This window comes from Coregonus clupeaformis, unplaced genomic scaffold, assembly GCF_020615455.1.
Source record: "Coregonus clupeaformis isolate EN_2021a unplaced genomic scaffold, ASM2061545v1 scaf1751, whole genome shotgun sequence".
NCBI lineage: Eukaryota > Metazoa > Chordata > Actinopteri > Salmoniformes > Salmonidae > Coregonus > Coregonus clupeaformis.
Window position 1 is genome coordinate 48318 of NW_025535205.1, and position 22174 is coordinate 70491.

The 22174-nt window shown below is 46.0% G+C and overlaps 1 pseudogene; it reads right to left on the reverse strand.

The window, feature by feature from the left end:
- Positions 1-696: 696 nt before the first annotated feature.
- Positions 697-20430, reverse strand: LOC121540111 (annotated as a pseudogene).
- Between the last annotated feature and the right edge of the window lie 1744 nt (positions 20431-22174).

Below are 22174 nucleotides of genomic sequence, written 5' to 3' on the forward strand. Positions count from 1 at the left end.
AATAAAAACAAAGGGGGAGGAAACCACTAAAGTAATTACCATATTGTCATTTTCTAATGACAGGGAGAAAACATGTAAAATCTAGAAGACTACTTTAGATCTGGTCAAAAGAAGTCTAGTGCACTATGCAGGGAATGGGGAGAGATTTGGAACAGAGACAGTAACTCCTGTATGGAAATCTTCATTCTAATGACAGTGAGCAAATCTCCAATCTCCACCCTATTCCCTATGTAGTGCACTACTATTGATCTGGTCAGAAGTAGCCTAGTGCACTACGTAGGGAACAGGGTGTCATTTGGGACAAAGACAGTAACTCCCCTGGGTATGAATTCTCTATCTTATCTGTCTTCTATATTATGTTCTCCTCTCCTCCTCTCTTCTCTCCTCTATTCACTCTATTCTATCATCCACACCACATGCCAGCTTCAACACAATCCATTTACAAGTTAAAGACACACCTTGGAATAAATAGCAAAGGAAAACTACTACTATATGTATTTTTTATTTCCCATCACCATAAATCATATTTAATAACTGAACAGTAGCAGACCTAACTTGATCTGTTCCTGACTCTGGATAGTGGATTAAAAAGACCATCAATCTGCAATGATATTAATCTACAATTCTGAACATTACTGATACACTGAGTGGCAAGTCAAGATAGTTGCTGTTTTTATTGTTTGGTTAATAGCACCACATGCTGGACAGGTTTAATGTTGCTTGATTGAGCAGTATGGGAGAATAAAAGATGCCAAACTTAGGGTCAGATTCCCAGACATCTCCATTGACCATGCTTTTTAGTCTAGGACTAGGCTTAATCTGTGTCTGGGAAACCGGCCCATATAGTTTAAGTAGAAAGTACGTGATTCCAGCTTGTAGTGGGCTGACTAGTCCTTGGGAATTGTCCTTTTGTACCTGGACCATTTTCCATGCAGCTCCAGGTGACAGAGAACACATCAATTAGGGCCGAGACTACAAGCTGTTCAATGATACTGAGGAACATTACATAGAGACAGAGAACCAATTGAGAAAACATATCAATGGTTCTGAATGCCAACCAAAACATTGCACTTAAAATATGAATGCACTGAATTTTATTCATAACATTTTCTGCAGATCAAATCAGTCAAATCATTGTACATAAAACAGAGCAGAATGAATCCTCACATCTGTGGACCATCACCACCACCATGACTAGTATCTATGTGGACCCTACTACAGTTTAACCAGCTCAGCTATAGACTACACCAGCATGACTAGTATCTATGTGGACCCTACTACAGTTTAACCAGCTCAGCTATAGACTACACCAGCATGACTAGTATCTATGTGGACCCTACTACAGTTTAACCAGCTCAGCAGTACCATTGAGAAAAAACCCAGGATAGAGGGGCTGAGTGAATGTGGTCTGGACTCTGTGGAGGAGGGTCATTGTGTCAGAGACACTGTAGAAGGACAGAGTACCTGCCTTGTGATCCAGGTACACTCCTACTCTGGAGGACTGAGGGCCTGATACTTTAGTCACAACATTATTGTGTCTGAAATAATAACCACCAATATAGCACTGTAAACTCCAGGACTTGTCATTCTCTCCAAATCTATTACCTTTCCCTGTTCTGCTGATGTCTTTATATGAGACTGCAGTAACACGCCACCCACTCCACTCCACCTCCCAGTAACAGCGTCCAGACAGACCCTCTCTACACAGAACCATACTGTAGTTGGTGAATCTGTCTGGATGGTCAGGACATGGTTGGTCTTGGCCTGTACGTGTCACCTTTCTGTTCCCTTTAGACAGAGAGAGGCGTTTGTGTGCTGTGTTTGGGTCCAGTGTGAGCTGACAGGAATCTGGGAGAAGAGCAGAGCAGAGACCAATGAGGGGAGTTAGAACAATAAGTTAAGTCAGATACTGTATCTACCCTGTCTTTGATTAGAGCACAGCAGAGATCAAATCAGAGAAATATGAGGAGTCGGATAGATACCCAGTCTATTGCTATATATTTCTAGAGGGATTGTTTGGAGTGTCAGTAAAAAGAGACTGTTAGTTACTTCAGAATAAAGAGACTCACATTGTAAGAACTGTTCTCTGGTCTTGGGCTCTGGAGGCAGTACAACATCCACTATATTCACTACAGACACACAAACACATTCACAGAGAGAGGGAATGTTATCATCATACCATATTCCACATGTATATGACTAGTAGGGAACTTTCAATGGTCTAAAGTTGATGTTCTTATTATTTTCAACACACCTGTAGTGGAGATCTTGGTCCATTGTCCTTTAAGGAAGTCTTCTAGTTTCTCTCTCAGTTCAGACACAGTCTTACTGACATCTCCAAAGTACTGAAGAGGACGGGCAACGATGCTGGGTAAGTCTGAAGATACACTGATACTGGAGAGAGACTGATAACTCTGGAGAGAGAGAGAGAGAGAGAGAGAGAGAGAGAGAGAGAGAGAGAGAGAGAGAGAGAGAGAGAGAGAGAGAGAGAGAGAGAGAATAGAACCAAATGATTGAGAGTTTCACATTGAGTTAATTTCATATCACATGTATCAAGGCAGTTTAGTTACCTGGAGGAAATGGATGTGATCCTCTGTGTGTGAGAGCTGCTCCAGCTCAGTGCTTCTCTTCCTCAGCTCAGCTATCTCCTGCTCCAGTTGCTCCAGGAGTCCTTCAGCTTGACTCACTTGAGCCTTCTCTTGGGCTCTGATCAGCTCCTTCACCTCAGAGCGCCTTCTCTCAATGGAGCGGATCAGCTCAGTAAAGATCTTATCACTGTCCACCACTGCTGCCTGTGCAGAGCTCTGTTAAGAGAGAGAGAGAGAGACTGACTTGTTTTACTTTAATGAGCCATCCTCATTACACTAACACCCCCCCTCCTAAAAACACATAGCGTGCCACCACAACCTCCACACAATCACATTATCCAGTACCCAACACCACAGTACAATACACCATCCAGCACCACATTCCAACCGTCCATCCAACCCCTCCTCTCCAGCCGTACAGACAGCCCCCCTGAGCCCCCATACCTCCTGAAACATCTCCACACTGTTGATCATTTTGTACAACTCAAACTCAACCCTAAGGCGTCAACAGTAATGGCATTACCCTGGCAACACAGAAAAACCATGATGAACAGTCTGTCATTGCAGAAAACGGACACCTCTCCCCAACTCCCAGGTCAACCCGAGCCAACCAGCTATTGGTGTCCAGGGCTCCATGTAATACCCTCCACTGGAGGACCCCTGACCTTTCCAGCACTGGGAGCTTATAGAGCACCCTCCACCTATACCCTGCCATGCTCTCAGCCCCCACAACCCCCTGCCACTGATGCCCCTTCACTCCCGCTAAGCTCCTGATGTGTCTAACCTTGACACTGAGGGTGTACAGCACCTACCCCCACCTCCTCAAACTCCCCCAGGCTCAGAGTGTTAAAGTCAGTAAGTCCTCCGGACTCTCCTGCCAGTCCCCAGTCTCTGCTGTCACTTGCAGTGGTGGAAACGGTGGTGGCACCTCCTCAGGCTGCTCCAGCCCCCTCCTCACTGGGTCAGGCAGAGCCTCCTGGACCTCCCCCATGACTCTCTCCAGCAGCCTAAGAGACATTAGTCCCGCCTGCTGTGCTGACTCTTGTGGGGTTTTCCAACCCCCGGCAGCCGCAGGTCTGCTAGTCTCTTGATGCCTGCTGCCATTAAAGGTCCCTGCAGGATGGCTGAATGAGTGGACCTCAACAGGATCAGTGGGTTGTGGAAGATGGGCTCCTCCCATACCCATGGCCCAGGCACCACACCCCCCTCTGGTGTGGGCCTCAGCAGCTGCCAGGCCCTCAGTACTGCAGCATAGAAATCAGAGACCCCTGCTGTATTGAGTCTCTCCGGCCGCATGGTCTCTCCTATCATTGCTACGCAGACGATACACAATTAATTTTCTCCTTTCCCCCTTCTGATAACCAGGTGGCGAATCGCATCTCTGCATGTCTGGCAGACATATCAGTGTGGATGTCGGATCACCACCTCAAGCTGAACCTCGGCAAGACGGAGCTGCTCTTCCTCCCGGGGAAGGACTGCCCGCTCCATGATCTCGCCATCACGGTTGACAACTCCATTGTGTCCTCCTCCCAGAGTGCAAAGAACCTTGGCGTGACCCAGGACAACACCCTGTCATTCTCTGCTAACATCAAAGTGGTGACCCGATCCTGCAGGTTCATGCTCTACAACATTCGCAGAGTACAACCGTAGCTTACACAGAAAGCGGCACAGGTCCTAATCCAGGCACTTGTCATCTCCCGTCTGGATTACTGCAACTCGCTGTTGGCTGGGCTCCCTGCCTGTGCCATTAAACCCCTGCAACTTATCCAGAACGCTGCAGCCCGTCTGGTGTTCAACCTTCCCAAGTTCTCTCATGTCACCCCGCTCCTCCGCACACTCCACAGGCTTCCAGTTGAAGCTCGCATCTACTACAAGACCATGGTGCTTGCCTACAGAGCTGTGAGGGGAACGGCACCTCCTTACCTTCAGGCTCTGATCAGACCCTACACCCAAACGAGGGCACTACGTTCATCCACCTCTGGCCTGCTAGCCCCCCTACCTCTACGGAAGCACAATTCCCGCTCAGCCCAGTCAAAGCTATTCGCTGCTCTGGCACCCCAATGGTGGAACAAGCTCCCCCACGACGCCAGGACAGCGGAGTCACTGACCACCTTCCGGAGACACTTGAAACCCCACCTCTTTAAGGAATACCTGCAATAGTATAATAGTTATCCTTCTACCCCCCCTTTACTACCACTGTCTTTTGTCTAAACTAACACCTGAATTATTTCACCTGCTAGCACTGACTTGTTTAAAGAAATGTACTTATTGTGATCGAGATGTAGTTGTCCCACTGGCTATCCTAAGTTGAATGCACCAATTTGTAAGTCGCTCTGGATAAGAGCGTCTGCTAAATGACTTAAATGTTAAATGTTAATGAAGAGCTGCTGATCCAGCCCCAAACCACCAGCCCTCCTCAACAGAGCACATGCTGGTTCCCTCCAGCCCACCTCCGTACGGTACAGTAGCCTCTGCGCCACTTTGAGTCAGAACGATGGAACTGTCCCTGGTGAATGCCCCTCCCTACCCAGACTGGCCTACTGAGCCCTCCCCACACCTTGACCATACATGAAGCCCCAGCGTACAACATTTGAACACAGGCCACAAAATTCTCCCCACAACCAAAACAACACATAGAACAGATATTCATGGTCCACCCTATCAAAGGCTTTCTCCTGATTATGAACAGATTGTCTGTGATTAGGTGTCCTGATACGCAGTTACCCGTCCATCTTATAGTCCACAGAGCAATGCCACAGGCCTCCAGTTCTTTATGTCGCTCAAATCCCCTTTTTTTGGGCAGGAGAGTCAAAGCCTCCCGTCTACAGCTTAGCGACAGCTCCCCCACCCCGACGCACTCACACAACACACGTCCTGTCCAATAATTTCCCAGACCTTTTAAAAAAAATCAGAGGCAGACTGCCTGAGAGACGGCAACTGAGAGTTTGTGAAAGGCCAGGGAAATGTCAATTCTCTGTGACAGAGAGAGTTTGGAAAGGTCTGTGAGCAGAACCTGAGAACAACCAGGATCACAGAGTTATGCCCTCTATAAATCAGAGTACAACTCCACAGCCTCATCTCCCCACAACAGAAGTTACCCACCCATCAGGCTCCCTCATCTCCCCACAACAGAAGTTACCCACCCATCAGGCTCCCTCATCTCCCCACAACAGAAGTTACCCACCCATCAGGCTCCCTCATCTCCCCACAACAGAAGTTACCCACCCATCAGGCTCCCTCATCTCCCCACAACAGAAGTTACCCACCCATCAGGTTCCCTCATCTCCCCACAACAGAAGTTACCCACCCATCAGGCTCCCTCATCTCCCCACAACAGAAGTTACCCACCCATCAGGCTCCCTCATCTCCCCCACAACAGAAGTTACCCACCCATCAGGCTCCCTCATCTCCCCACAACAGAAATAGACAGACATGTCCCTATATCCCAAAACAATGGCAGTCTGAAAGTTCTAAGAGCAGTCTTTTATTTAACCAGTTTACCATTTATCTACGACCATTTGCCTTTTTGTGGATTGTTTACATTTAGTTTACATTTACATGTGAGTCATTTAGCAGACGCTCTTAATCTAGCGGTTAAGAGCGTTGGGCAGTAATCGAAAGGTGGCTGGTTCGAAATCCCCGAGCCGACTAGGTGAGAAATCTGTACCCTTGTACATCGACAGATTTAGGCACTTAACCCTAGTCGTTCTGAATAAGAGCGTCTGCTAAATGACTCACATGTAAATGTAAACTAGGCCTCTGTGAAAGCGTGGCAATAACTTATTAACTTTACATTATTCCCAGACAGACTCCTCTGAAGGCAGGCAGGCAGCACACTCCTGAAAACTAACTGCTCAGCAAAGCAAAGGCTCTTTTGAGAGCTACCAGATTTATATAAAAAAAAGCTCATTTTCAGTGTGTGTCCAGTGTCTGTTTATATGTTAAGGGGGTGTTACTTTGGCAGATAATGTCACCCATCTAAATATATATATTATTTTTTATATAATTAACTAAATGTATGGTGTTTTTGGTTTATGTCAGTTTCATTGTTTGTTTTGCTATGAATTGTTATTTTATGGTTGTAAGTGATGAAATGAACTAGAACATTTTATATTTAGCAATTTTGAGTAATTACTACTTTAGTAAGGATACACTTAGTAAGGATATAAACTTTATTCAGTACTACTGCAGTTGCTAAATAATTCCAATAGATGGCAGCATAAGACCACGAATGACAGCATAAGACCCTCACAGGAAAACTCCTGCCTGAGCTTTTTACTGTCCCTTTCCACACTGCTAATGCAAGAGGAAGGACTGAATACACATTACTGTGAAGTAATATAATGATGATTCATGTTTATTATTACCTGTTTTTATGCTCATGTTTTAAAATTATACCTCATTACTATAACGATTATCAAAAAGCGCGAACATTAATTCAGTCACCTCTGGTCGACAAAAATTTATTTTTCTAGTACATTCATTGTCAAATTCATCAACCAGCACAGAGACACTCTGCCTTCTCGAACAAGTAGCCAACTCAACAAGCCCCGCAAAAAGCTTGTGCCGTCAGCGGCAGCGAGCACTCTGCCTTCTAGCACAAGCGAGGGGCATGTTGAGGTACATTTTCTAACCGCGATGGTTGCATGATTTATTGGTGGGTTGGAATATATGCGATATTAAGATGATGTCATAATGCATGTTTACTAGGGTTGAGGTTAGCACATCTGACTAGTGATTATTTGGCCGGGGTTCAATACCTGCTAGAGTTAATATTTAGTTGCTCTCCCAAAAGCAACACAGGCCTAATACGAGATATATAGCTAACTGTAAAGTAATGAGTGACCTTTTTAGAAAATCATAGGACATAGTCTTTGGTTGCATGCTATTTTATGCTTGTAGCCTATAACTGATGCTTTGTGTTTTTATGCAGCCATCTATTGGAAACATTTAGCAATTAAAAGTTATTAATTCAAGTAAAGACATTGTTGAGGCAGCTGAGAAATAAAGTGTATTTTTCTTATAAATTCTGTAGATCAGTCTCAAACCTGCCCCACCTATGACATGCCAATTGCTGGACTTTCACATAGAGGTTACTAGGTCACACCCAGTTCAAACCACATAAAAAAAAGTGTTGTTTATCAAGTGTTCTGCCTTGCAATAATACATATAATAAAATGACTTATAAAGGTTACATAGGTTTTATTTAAAAAATAACAATAAATGCTATTTAGTACTATAAATGGTATTTACTAACATAAAATTATTACTAAAATAGTTTCTAAACGTGTTCTAGGCTACCCTACCCTAGAATTAGGGTTAGGGGTTAGAGTTAAGGCTAAAATAGGTTATAAGTAGGGTTAGAGTTTCTGTATAGCACTTTGTGACATCTGCTGATGTAAAAAGGACTTTATAAACAAATTTGATTGATTGATTGTTAGGTTTAGGGTATTTAAAGCAAAAAAAATGAATAGGTTTATAGCTCTCTTGCTCCTCCCTGTGGCCTTCTGTGGGTACTACATACCTCATTCACGACACTTGCTAGGCTCATTATCTGAGGTAGCAACTGTGTCAGATCTATAAATCAATGAGCTACACCTATCCATTTAGTTTACAACTCAGTGAACCTGCGCAGCATTCGCTCAATTCAATGCCTACGAACCTACAGATTTCGACGCATATCAAATTACCCAGCAGTAATATAGAAACAATAAATACATTAAAAAAATTAAAAGGTTATTTCTTAATTGAAAAAAATGTATGCTGGCTGTTTAAATCGGCCACATCTTGAAAAAGAGGACGGATATGTGTTTTGTTTAGGTTATACACCTTTTTCTGAAAGAAAATATGATTAACTGCTATGCGCCAACCATACATAGCTCTGTTTGCTCACCTAGTAGTCATAACCTTGTTAATATTAAGTTACCTGAGGTAAAGCTACAATGTTAATACGGGCTGGTCTCATTACCAACAATAGTGAAGCTGGCATTGTGACGCAGAACAATGGGCTGGGAATATAACTTTCATTAGGCGAGTTGGTGCCACAGAGCTCAAAACAACTAATAGGAGCTGGCAGGGTGAAACATGCCCTATTATTTCTAAACTACGGCAAGCATCTGGGACATATGGTAATATTATGAAACTGGGCTCCATGGAGGATGCAATGAAGTAGTTTTATCAGAAAAAGGCGTTCAAAATGTATTGTGTCCAGCCTAGTCCTAGCCCCCGCTGCCGGCTGGTCGCGCTTGTCTGCACTAGCATTATGTCCTACATCCCCACACTAGAAACACCGAAAACTATCTGTGCTAGCAAACCCTGTGTTCCACCCCTCCCCTGTGTAACCTTGAAGATTGTTAAGAAACAAACATTGGTCTACGAAAAGAGACAACATGTTTAACGGACTACACCTGCCACCCAGCCGAGAGCACACGAAAACCACTTGCAAATTTACCAAAACGAACCAACTACTTGCGGTCTGTTCGTAAGTAATAAACGGAGGCAGATTAGCCACCACAACTCTTATCGAAAGAGGCGAAATCTGCACCAACACACCCCTCACAAAAATCCCACTCGCAACAAGACAAACCTTTTTCATTAACACAACCATCGCCTTGTTCATTCTGGATGTAGAGTGCAGATGTTCCGCTCCAACCTGTTCGCCGACCATGAGCAAAACTTCCTCCACACCTTTCTCCGGAACGCACCCGAAGCGACAGCGTTTCTTCTCCACTCAGTTGAGGCCATCACGCCGCCCTAACAAACTACCCCTACTCCCCCCTCAACTCTAAACGATAAACAGTGGAAACCAATAAACAAACCCTCCACCATGAGAAAATAAATCCTAAGCGCAATCGAGTAAACACCACCTCTTCCTTCCTAATCGGACTTTTGAATCTTGGTCCATCGACCTTTCTGTAAAACTGTAAACTATTCATATAAATGCCGGCCCTTGTGCTCAGAGTACCATCTCTTCTGCCACACATCTATCAAAATGGCTCTGATCTTACATTTGGCCTCACCTCTACCCAGTGGAACATTAATATCAATTATATCTAGTTTCAAAGCACTTTTAGCTAACTGGTCTACAATTTCATTCCTTTCCACACCCGAATATGCTGGGACCCAGCAGAATCTCATTACTAAACCCATTCTCTCAATTCTCCATAATAACATTAATACCTCCAATAGCAGGTAACTCCTATTAGATGTACCAGATGATAAACTATTCAATACAGACAGAGAATCTGAGCATACTATAATTCTAACAGGTTGTACGTCCTCCACCCACGGGAGGGCAACTATTATCGGCAACAGTTCAACTGAGTATACTGACAGTTCATCTGTTAGTCTTCTACATATCTGCACATCAAATTCAGGAACGTAAACGCCTGCTCCTGTGAGCCCACTATCTGGGTCCTTGGATCAATCTGTGAAAAGCGGTAAAAAAGTATAAAAACTTCTACCAATGTAATTGTCAACCAGTTTCACTATATCACTGACTTCTGACCAATCTTTCCTTTTCTCTACCAAGGTTAGATCAACAACTGGGTCTGGGAGTAACCATGGAGGAACATCCCCTATCACCACAGAAGGGCCAACCTCCAACTCCCTCAAACCTCTCTCATCAGCAAGCTTTCCAACTGTCCAACCAAAACCACTGCCTTGTCTACTAGTATATTCCCAACAGTCATCTAGAACAGTAGCAGTGGGATGCTCAACCTCACAGCCTTTCAACCCAATAAGATAATGACAATTTTTTACGCTGTATATCCAAAGGCATCTCTCCTGCCTCCACCAGTAAGGCACATACAGATGTTGATTTAAATGCACCAATACATATCCTTAAAGCTTTATACTGGATTCTGTCTTTGCCGCTGTTCCATAAACTATACACCCAAAATCAATTGTCGTCCTGATCAGAGCTCTATAAATATCCATCAACGATTGTCTGTCAGCACCCCATTCATAACCAGAGACCCACACAACCAACTACCGCAAAAGTGATGGAATGAGAAAGACAGAGACATCGTTACAACACTGTACATAGCCATAATATAACGGTTCTTCTTCTTTGGAGTTTAACGGCGGTTGGCATCCAATATGTTGCATTACCGCCCCCAACTGGACTATAATGTCAATCCATTATACTTTGTGACACAAAATGGGAAAAGGGGAAATTATAATAATACAGAAAAACACCCTTCAAACTAACCCTACACTCATTAAATACCCACTTCCCCATTCCACTACTTTGACCCTATCTGCTCCTGCACCATGCCAACGGCCTGGGAGGACGGGACACCACCACTCAACACACCCTGTAACTCTTCTGAAGTCTAATCTTGTATGCCCAAATACTTCTCTGCAGCTGCCACCACAACATATTTTTTCTTTGATTTACGTTCCATTTCTGCTGTACAGTTGATAACCATTGCTATGAATGCTAAGAAGCTATCTTTACCGAAGCATATATCACTCGTTGGCCTATCCCTCTGTGCTGGCACAGATCTACTACTCACAGGGGATCCTCTCAGGATCCCTCACCCTTGACCCATCCTCCTCTACTTTCTTCACTGCCTCAGCATACGACACCTTCTGCACTACTCTGACTCTAGCCACCTCAACCTGCCTCTCTCGCACCGGACACTTCCAATCCCCAGCAACATGGGCATCCCAACAGTTGACACACACAACTTTATCCACCGAAACTACACAATCCTCTATCCCATGCCCTCCTGCACACTTCCCACATCTTGGAATCTCCCTCCTACAAACTGCTGCAACATTACCATAAACGTTGCACCTGAATCAGCACAGTGGATTCGCCACAAAAGCTCTAACAGGATAACTGTTATATCCTACCATGACTTCGTCGGGTAAAGACTCAAAACTCAAAAGGACTGACAGTGACTCCTCTGTTTCACCACGCTCACCACCGGGTCTGCGTTGCACCAAACGGCGGGATTCAAAAAAACCAGCAGTCTTCAACCTTAATTGCTCCACTTCTACACTTAACGCTACCCCAGAAATCACTCCTTTCAATGGTGCCCTGTTTCTAAGAGCAAAGCAAGAAACAGATCTTGACCCAAGTTGCGTGACACGGAGCGCCCACTCCCTCTGGTCAGAAGAAACACAAACAAATATCACAAGTCCACTACAGGTTACCTTCACTGATTCAACTGCACCCAACTCCTTTCCCACCCACCCTGAAACTACAAATGGATCTGCCAAAAGGTATGGATCCACTTTCTACAACAATGTATCTCCTACTGCACCAGATTCTTCTTTATCATGTCCATTGATGCCAGGCTCTGGTTCTGAGCTCATCACCACACCTTCTACCTCACTTAACTCTCCCTCATTCATTTCCATTTCACCTCCAGAACTCAGTCTGGCGAACGGCTCACTCTGTTTGCACTTGAATTATAACAATTGAAATGTCTCTATTACTTTGAAACTTTTGTGAGTGTAATGTTTACTGTTAATTTCTGGTGGTTTATTTCACTTTTGTTTATTATCTATTTCACTTGCTGTGGCAATGTAAACATATGTTTCCCATGCCAATAAAGCCCTTTGAATTTAATTGAATTGAGAGAGAGAGAGAGAGAGCTCCATGTTAATGTATAGGAGACATGAGTCGGTCATGGTTACTCATGGTTATGTGATGAGGTAGCCCCGCCTTCGACTTCAAAATCAGTGTCGGCCCTCAGCCCAATAGGGAATGTCCTCTTGGTATAACGGTCAAGATGTTGTTTTCTCCCTCAGTAGACCCGGGTTCATATCCCGCCGGTTACATTAAGCAGTCTATTCTCTGAAAGGGGTCCAGACAGCCTGTTCCCAACAGTGGGGTCAGTGGGATTGGATAGGGGCCTCTCTCTCTCTCTCTCTCTCTATGACTGGAAGAGAGAAGTGAAATGGTGTGTCTCCTCTGGTCAAAAATACTCACCTTGAGAGACTCCACAGCCTGTTGGAGCTCCTTCAGCTCCTTCTCTCTCTCCTGGAATCTCTGCTGGACCTTCTGCTGACTCGTCCCCAGCTGTCTCTGTGGAGAATCACTCTTCAATGCGCTATCAAGCTTTATTTGTCCACTAGATCAATAGTATAGTATTGGGACATAGGGCCCATAGAAGATAGGGATTAATATGTTGAGGAAGAGTCTGTGTGAAATTATGTTGTTATGTGAATGATTATAGTTTTAACAGTGCACAAAACAGGGGAGCTGATTGGGTGTTGGATAAAAATTACAATGGTGTTTGATAACGAATGATAATGGTGTTTGATAACGAATGATAATAGTGTTTTTACTTCAGAAAATGGTGATACATTGGGAGCAAACACAATATACTCAAGGTTTGTGTTCATATTTGTTCTGCCGTTGATCGATATCATTTGAATGATCTCATATTCAAACAGCCTTAGTTCCTATTGTACAGTGCCTTGTGAAAGTATTCATCCCCCTTGGCATTTTTCCTATTTTGTTGCCTTACAACCTGGAATTAAAATTGATTTTTTGTGGGTTTGTATCATTTGATTTACACAACATGCCTAACACTTTGAAGATGCAAAATATTTTTGTGTGTGAAACAAAAAAGAAATTAGACCAAAAAAAAGAAAACTTGAGCGTGCATAACTATTCACCTTCCCAAAGTCAATACTTTGTAGAGCCACCTTTTGCAGCAATTATAGCTGCAAGTCTCTTGGGGTATGTCTCTATAAGCTTGGCACATCTAGCCACTGGCAAAACTGCTCCAGCTCCTTCAAGTTGGATGGGTTCCTCTGGTGTACAGCAATCTTTAAGTCATACCGCAGATTCTCAATTGGATTGAGGTCTTGGCTTTGACTAGGCCTGTTAGGCCTACTGCTGCTAGGTAGCTCTCTCTCTGCTCTTCCCCTCCCCTCTGTCTGTCCTTGATTGCAGGAGTGAAGTCTTGTGTGCGGGAGTCAGGGTTCTAGCTGCAGCTCATTCACCATAATCACCTCAGCCTTTAAGACCCGGTCAAACTTGCCACTCATCGTCAGATCATAGTCAAGACGACCATATTATTGGAACCTGACTCCTGCCTCCGCTTCACTCCTGCCACCACCATCCTGCTTTCCACTACCGGACCTCCCTTTTGGACTCACCACGGACACTAGGACATTACGGTACCACACCTGCTCTGAACCTGGATCTGTTACCCTCCCTGTAAACCTGGACTTGCTCTTCCCCTATTATTGGAAACCTGGACAAATTGAACGTTGTAAATAAACCTGTTAAACCTTCTCTGGCTCGGTGTAGTTGTCTGCATTTGGGTTCTAATCCAGTTAAATCATGACAGTATGATCTGACCAACATGAACCCAGCAGACAGTAGCTCGGATATCACCCCAGAGTGCACTCAAATTCGGACTGCCATAGCCAATCAGGGCATTTTACTTGGCCAACATGATACCCTGTTTAAGACTATATCCGAGAACAGTCAGGTGCTGCTTAATCAGGTTCAATTACTCACCAATCAAGTGTCTGCCCTTACTACCCAAGTTAATAATGCACCCCTCGTTCATGGCATACAAACTGCTCCTTCTCATGCTCCGCCTGTTTTTCCGGCTCCTCCAGCCCAGATCAGAGAGCCTTTTGTTCCTGCTCCAGAGCGCTATGATGGGAACATGGGAACCTGTGGTGATTTTTTGACTCAATGCTCGTTGGTGTTTGAACAACAGCCCCTCACCTACGCCTCAGAAAGAGCCCGTATTGCCTACCTTATCAACTCTACTAGCGGTTCCGCTCGTTCCTGGGGATCTGCGGTCTGGGAGAGTCAGTCGGACATTTGCAACGCTTACGTTGCCTTCACCACTGAGATGAGGAAGGTTTTCGACCACCCCGTGACGGGGCAAGGAGGCTGCTAAACGTTTGTTTTCTCTTCGGCAGGGGTCTCGCAGTGTGGCGGAGATGGCAGTGGAGTTTCGGACTTTAGCGGCAGTGAGTGGTTGGAATGACGAGGCATTACAAGGAGTGTTCATTAATGCTTTGGCTGAGACCTTGAAAGATGAATTGGTGTCATATGATGAATCGCTTACGCTGGATAATCTTATTTCACTCACCATCAGGTTGGATAACCGGATTGGGGAGCGCCGCCGGGAGAGGAGTGGTAGTTCCAAGCAACCTGTCTGTCGTCAACCAACTCCTCCCCGCCTCTTCCCTACGGAGAAGGCCGAGTCTTCCCGAGTCGATACTAGGAGCACTGAACCCGAAGCCATGAAGGTGGGTCGTGCACGGTTGTCCTCAGAGGAGCGTGCACGTCGTATTCAGGCTCGGGTCTGCCTGTATTGTGGAGAAGCTGGTCATTTCGTTCCTTCCTGCCCAGTTCGTCCGGGGAAAAGGGCCGGCTCATCATTAATGGGAGAAGTTTTGGTGAGCCGAGCAGCGGATTCTTCCTCTTCTCCCCGCATTCTGCTCCAGGCATCCCTCCAGTGGCAGTCCCAGGATTTCCCTGTTAGTGCGCTGGTTGACTCTGGTGCCGATGAAAGCTTTTGGATCGAGAGTTGGCTAAACAAATGGATTTAGAGACTGTACCTATGGACCGTCCGCTGCAGGCTAAGGGTCTAAATGGACAATTGTTGACCCGTATTACTCATCAGACTGTGCCTGTTTGTCTCAGAGTGTCGGGTAATCATCAGGAGAACATTCAGTTTCACATCATTGACTGCCCACAGACCCCCCTGGTCCTTGGTATCCCCTGGCTCATAAGACACAATCCACACATTGATTGGGTGACAGGTAGAATTGTTTCATGGAGCACATTTTGTCATGTGAATTGTTTGTGTTCTGCTCAGACCCCTGCCAGCACTGTGCCTCAACCTCCACTGGAGTCCATAGATCTCTCTGCTGTCCCTGACGTGTATCATGACCTGGCATCCGTTTTCTGCAAACACAGAGCTACTTCTCTTCCTCCTCACCGGCCTTACGACTGCGCCATTGACCTCCAGCCAGGAGCCCCTCTCCCCAGCAGTCGCCTGTACAATCTCTCCCGCCCGGAGACGGAGGCTATGGAGAACTACATTCGGGACTCCTTGGCGGCAGGTATTATTCGTCCTTCCTCGTCACCTGTAGGAGCGGGATTCTTTTTTGTGGGAAAGAAGGATAAGACCCTCAGACCCTGTATTGATTTCCGTGGACTTAACAACATCACCATTAAGAACAAATATTCTCTGCCTTTAATTAATTCTGCTTTTCCCCTCCTTCATGGTGCAACTATCTTTACCAAACTGGATCTACGAAATGCGTATCACCTGGTGCGCATTCGTAAAGGTGATGAATGGAAGACTGCCTTCAACACACCCATGGGACATTTTGAGTATCTGGTCATGCCTTTTGGGTTGTCCAATGCCCCTGCTGTTTTTCAGGCACTAGTCAATGATGTCCTTCGGGACATGTTGAATCGGTTTGTTTTTGTCTATCTGGATGATATCCTGATTTTCTCAGAGTCCTCCCAGGAACATGAACTGCATGTGCGCCAGGTGTTGCAAAGGTTGTTGGAGAACAAACTGTTTGTGAAGATGGAGAAATGTGAATTTCATGTGTCTGAGACCTCTTTTTGGGTTACATAATAGCTCAGGGGGAGTTGCGGATGGACCCAGCTAAGATCTCTGCTGTCACGGACTGGCCAGCCCCCCTCTACTGCAAACAACTTCAACGATTCCTGGGGTTTGCGAACTTCTACAGGAGGTTCATCAAGGACTACAGCCGCATTGCGGCGCCACTCACCGCTCTCACCTCCATCTCACTACCGTTCGCTTGGAATGAAGGGGCCGAATCAGCGTTCGAAGAACTGAAACATCGCTTCGCCTCGGCTCCCATTCTGATGCTGCCGGACCCCGACCGCCAGTTTGTCGTGGAGGTGGATGCATCCGACACTGGGGTAGGTGCGGTGTTGTCACAACGTTCTCCTGAAGATAACAAACTGCATCCCTGTGCTTTTCTTTCACGGAAACTTTCTCAGGCAGAGAGGAATTATGATGTTGGAAATCGTGAACTGCTCGCCGTTAAGCTGGCTCTCGAGGAGTGGCGGCATTGGTTGGAGGGGGCGGAACAACCCTTCATCGTTTGGACGGATCATAAAAATCTGGCATACATCCAGTCAGCGAAGCAGCTCAACCCCCGTCAAGCCAGGTGGGCACTATTTTTTGGGAGATTCAATTTTTCTCTGTCTTACCGTCCTGGGTCACGCAACGTCAAGCCTGACGCCCTGTCTCGTGTTCATTCGGCTGTTGATACTGGTAGTAACCCTGAACCCATCTTGCCTCCTACCTGCAGTATTGCGGCCATCACATGTGACATCGAAGGGATTGTTAGACAGGCTCAACATCATCAAGCTGACCCTGGGAGGGGTCCTCCTAACCGGTTGTTTGTCCCTGAGTCTGCTCGCTCCCAGGTACTTCAGTGGGCTCACTCATCTCCCCTTAACTGTCACCCTGGAGTTACGCGGACCCTTGACTTTGTGCGACGGAAGTTCTGGTGGCCCAGGATGGAGGCGGACACTCGAGCCTTCATTGCTGCTTGTACGGTATGTGCACGAAGTAAGAACTCCACCCAGGCCAGCGCTGGTCATCTACGACCTCTGCCAATACCCAGCCGGCCCTGGTCGCACATTGCTATGGATTTTGTCACTGGACTTCCCCCCTCGTCTGGAAAGACTGTCATTCTTACTGTGATTGATCGTTTTTCTAAGTTCGCTCATTTTTTGGCCCTACCTAAACTGCCCACTGCCAGAGAGACGGCTGATATTTTGGTTGAACATGTGTTCCGCTCTCATGGTCTACCCACTGATATTGTCTCTGACAGGGGTCCCCAGTTTGTCTCCCAGGTATGGAAAGCTTTCTGTAAAGCTTTGGGCATCACATCCAGCCTGTCCTCTGGATATCACCCCCAGACCAACGGGCAAGCCGAGAGAGCGAACCAGGAGATGGAGACCGCTCTCCGCTGTGTCACAGGGTCTAACCCTGGGTCATGGAGCTCCATGCTCCCCTGGGTGGAATATGCTCATAACACCTTGACTAACGCTTCCTCTGGTTTGTCTCCCTTTCTGTGTGCTCTGGGTTATCAACCTCCCCTGTTCCCTTCTCAAGAGAGGGAACTGGCGGTACCTCGGTGCAGTCCCACATGCGCCGCTGCTTCAAGGTCTGGAGGAAGGCCAGGGTAGCTCTGTCCCGAGCTTCGTCGTACATGCAGAGGCAAGCCAACCGTCACCGGTCCCAGGCTCCCGGTTACTCTCCTGGTCAAGAGGTATGGCTTAAGTCACGTGATCTTCCATTGAAAGTGGAGTCTAAGAAGATGGCGCCGCGTTTTATAGGACCGTTCAAGATACTGTCTATTGTTAACCCATGCGCGGTTAAGCTACAGCTACCTGCCTCCCTACGGGTTCATTCCACTTTTCATGTTTCCCAGATCAAGCCTGTGTCGGTTAGCCCTCTGTGCCCGCCCTCTCGTCCCCCTCCTCCGCCCAGGATCGTGGGTGGGGGTCCTGTCTACACGGTCCGGCGACTTCTGGATGTTCGCCGCCGGGGTCGTGGTTTCCAGTACCTGGTGGATTGGGAGGGTTATGGTCCTGAGGAACGTTCCTGGGTGCCCAGGAGCTTCATTGTGGATCCTGCTCTGGTCCGTGAATTTCATAGGTTACATCCCGATAAACCCTGTCGGCCGCCAGGTGGCGTCCGTAGAGGGGGTACTGTTAGGCCTACTGCTGCTAGGTAGCTCTCTCTCTGCTCTTCCCTCCCCTCTGTCTGTCCTTGATTGCAGGAGTGAAGTCTGGTGTGCGGGAGTCAGGGTTCCAGCTGCAGCTCATTCACCATAATCACCTCAGCCTTTAAGACCCGGTCAAACTTGCCACTCATCGTCAGATCATAGTCAAGACGACCATATTATTGGAACCTGACTCCTGCCTCCGCTTCACTCCTGCCACCACCATCCTGCTTTCCACTACCGGACCTCCCTTTTGGACTCACCACGGACACTAGGACATTACGGTACCACACCTGCTCTGAACCTGGATCTGTTACCCTCCCTGTAAACCTGGACTTGCTCTTCCCCTATTATTGGAAACCTGGACAAATTGAACGTTGTAAATAAACCTGTTAAACCTTCTCTGGCTCGGTGTAGTTGTCTGCATTTGGGTTCTAATCCAGTTAAATCATGACAAGGCCATTCCAAGACATTTAAATGTTTCCCCTTAAATCACTTGATTGTTGCTTTAGCAGTATGCTTAGGGTCATTGTCCTGCTGGAAGGCGAACCTCTGTCCCAGTCTCAAATCTCTGGAAGACTGAAACAGGTTTCCCTCAAGAATTTCCCTGTATTTAGCTTCATTCATCATTCCTTCAATTCTGACCAGTTTCCCAGTCCCTGCTGATGAAAAACATCCCCACAGCATGATGCTGCCACCACCATGCTTCACTGTGGGGATGGTGTTCTCGGGGTGATGAGAGGTGCTGGGTTTGCGCCAGACATAGCGTTTTTCTTGATGGCCGAAAAGCTCAATTTGAGTCTCATCTGACCAGAGTACCTTCTTTCATATGTTTGGGGAGTCTCCCACATGCCTTTTAGCGAACACCAAACGTGTGGTAATGCCTTTTTTCTGGCCGCTCTTCCGTAAAGCCCAGCTCTGTGGAGTGTACGGCTTAAAGTGGTCCTATGGACAGATACCCCAATCTACGCTGTGGAACTTTGCAGCTCCTTCAGGGTTATATTTGGTCTCTGTTGCTTCTCTGATTAATGCCCTCCTTGCCTGGTCCGTGAGTTTTGATGGGCGGCCCTCTCTTGGCAGGTTTAATGTGGTGCCATATTCATATGCACGTACCACTTTTCCGTTATTTATTTTTTAGAATTATTTGAAACAAGTTATTTTTTAAAAATTCCACTTCACCAATTTGGACTATTTTGTGTATGTCCATTACATGAAATCCAAATAAAAATCCATTTAAATTACAGGTTGTAATGCAACAAAATAGGAAAAACGCCAAGGGGGATGAATACTTTTGCAAGGCACTGTATCTTTAATTCTTTGTTTATCAGACAGTCACCAACAAGTAGTTATAATATATAATATATAATATAATATGCCATTTAGCAGACGCTTTTATCCAAAGCGACGTACAGTCATGTGTGTATACATTTTACGTATGGGTGGTCCCGGGGATCGAACCCACTACCCTGGCGTTACAAGCGCCGTGCTCTACCAATTGAGCTACAGAGGACCACAGTTCTGGTCTTACCTGTTTCTCAGTCCTCACTGCTGCAGCTGACACTGTATCATGGCCTTTATGTTCATCCATTGTACACAGATAACAGATACACTGCTGATCGGTACGACAGAAAACCTCCAGCAATTTGTCATGATGAGAGCAGATCTTCTCCTGTAGTTGTGCGGTGGCTTTAACCAGCTTGTGCTTCTTCAAAGCAGGAGATTCATAGTGAGATTGGTGGTGAGTCTCACAGTAAGAAGCCAAACACGTCAGACAGGACATGAGGGCTTTCCGCTTTCTGGTCCCAGTGCAGACATCACATGCCACATCTCCAGGTCCAGCATAGCACAGAGCAGGAGGGGGAGCAGCCTGGAGTCCTGTCTTCTTCAGTTTCTCCACCAACTCAGCCAACATGTTATTTTTCCTCAGATTTGGCCTTGGAGTGAAGGTCTCTCTGCACTGAGGACAGCTATAGACCCCTTTCAGAACATCCTGATCCCAGCAGCCGTCAATACAGCTCCTACAGTAACTGTGTCCACAGGGGAGGGTGACCGGCTCCTTCAGTAGATCCAGACAGACAGAACAACAGAACTGGTCCTGGTCCAGCATAACTCCCTGCTGAGCCATTTGGATGGTTGTTCACTCTCACACAGACAGACGACACAGAGACTCAGATCAGTTTCGTTTCCACAGAAGTGAGTTTTTGGGAGGGGAGGGACTTCTGGATCTGCCAGATAGGTGAGGTTAGAGGGAGGGAGGGAGGGATAGAGAGAGAACTGCGTTCAACGTGTAGAGGGAGACAAATATTTTAGTTTCTAGGTTAGGGCCCTTCATTTGGAATAAATCTAACAAATATGAGTTGTTAGAATATATAAAGGGTAACAGTTCCTATGAAGTACATATTATAATTATTTTAATAAGCTTCATAATGCCTTATGATACTGTCGTGTATTGAGATTATGACGTTGTTAAATGTGGAACTGAAAGAATGTTGATTTTAGTATCAAGAGGGAATGTTTTAGTGTAACGCCACATACAACAGACAGGAAGTGTGTTGCAGACAGGGGATTGGACCGTAGAGGGAGCCACCCACATCTTGGGAATTTATATATACTGGGGGAAAAACGAAGGAGGGTCAGAAAGCATTGAGATTCATTTGGGACTGCTTCTCCGGACTTCGCGTGTCTGTAACTTATGCTGTAACCTCGTGATATTAATAAAAGACTTCTAATCAAGGTACAGCTTAAGCGGACTTCTTTGTTTGACAGCAATAGCCACCAGCAGCCGACGCGACACGACAAATGGTGGCCAGTACGGGTAACTGATTGCATCGTTCTTTGTTCCTTTTCTGAGTGTCGAGTTGACTACTGCTCAAGCCGGCTAAGGTGAGATTTCTCCCAATTTGGGCATTAGTTGTGTCGATTGCTCATAAGGGGAATGGGATAGTATGTACAGTGTGAATTTTGGGCTGGTGTGGTGTGATTGCTGTTGACTAGGAGTCTGAAAAATATTCTAAATTTGGTTGATGGGTAAACGGTAAATAATAGGAAGTCTAGAACAATGGATTGGTAGTGAATAAAGGCAGATATACGTATGCATATTTAGCGCATTGTGAATCTGGAAAGACCCCCAGCGGGGGCGACTCGTAGGAGTGGGCCACAAATCCTGGGGACGTTTTAGACTTCGTCAGGTTGGTTCTGGGAACTATGACGTGAACGATTGTATTTATGTTATACTCCTCTTATAGCCGACGGGAGATATGTTGGGGGTAACCGCTCGATATGATATTCATGGCTCAAGGCAGCATAAAGTTAGCGGAGATATGGATAATGATTTGGGCACAATGCAGGGTACTTAGGGCGTGGTAGGCCGCAGTTAGCTAAAGGCTAAGGCTAATTCTAAATGCTTGATTGTGTTTCAGGCCACATGGTACATAGCGGCTAAGGCTAATTCTAAGTGCTGGAGTGTGGGTCATGCTACATGGTACATAGCGGCTAATGATAATGCTAATGCTAAATGCTAATTGTGTTGCGTGCTACATGCTAACGTGTCCTTGGAGGACCATTGCGATGGATTGAAGCCTCTTAAACTTGTTTGTATGTGGGTGGAACTCAAAGTTCTACGCAAATGTGAGTTCTGTTATGTGTAATTGTCTGGCTATAAGTGTAAAATAAAGAACTGAGGTAGAACGCTGGCGTTCTCTGGTGTGGTAAGCATGGGGTTAAGTGGATGTGCACATGCGCTTGATTTTACGGGGCTAAAACTACGACATGCGGTTATGTGCTAAGCCTACAAAACACGGCATTGTGGGTAAGGGTCATAGGTCTTTGGGGTTACCCTGCAGGGGAGAAATAGCCACAGATAAGGGGAA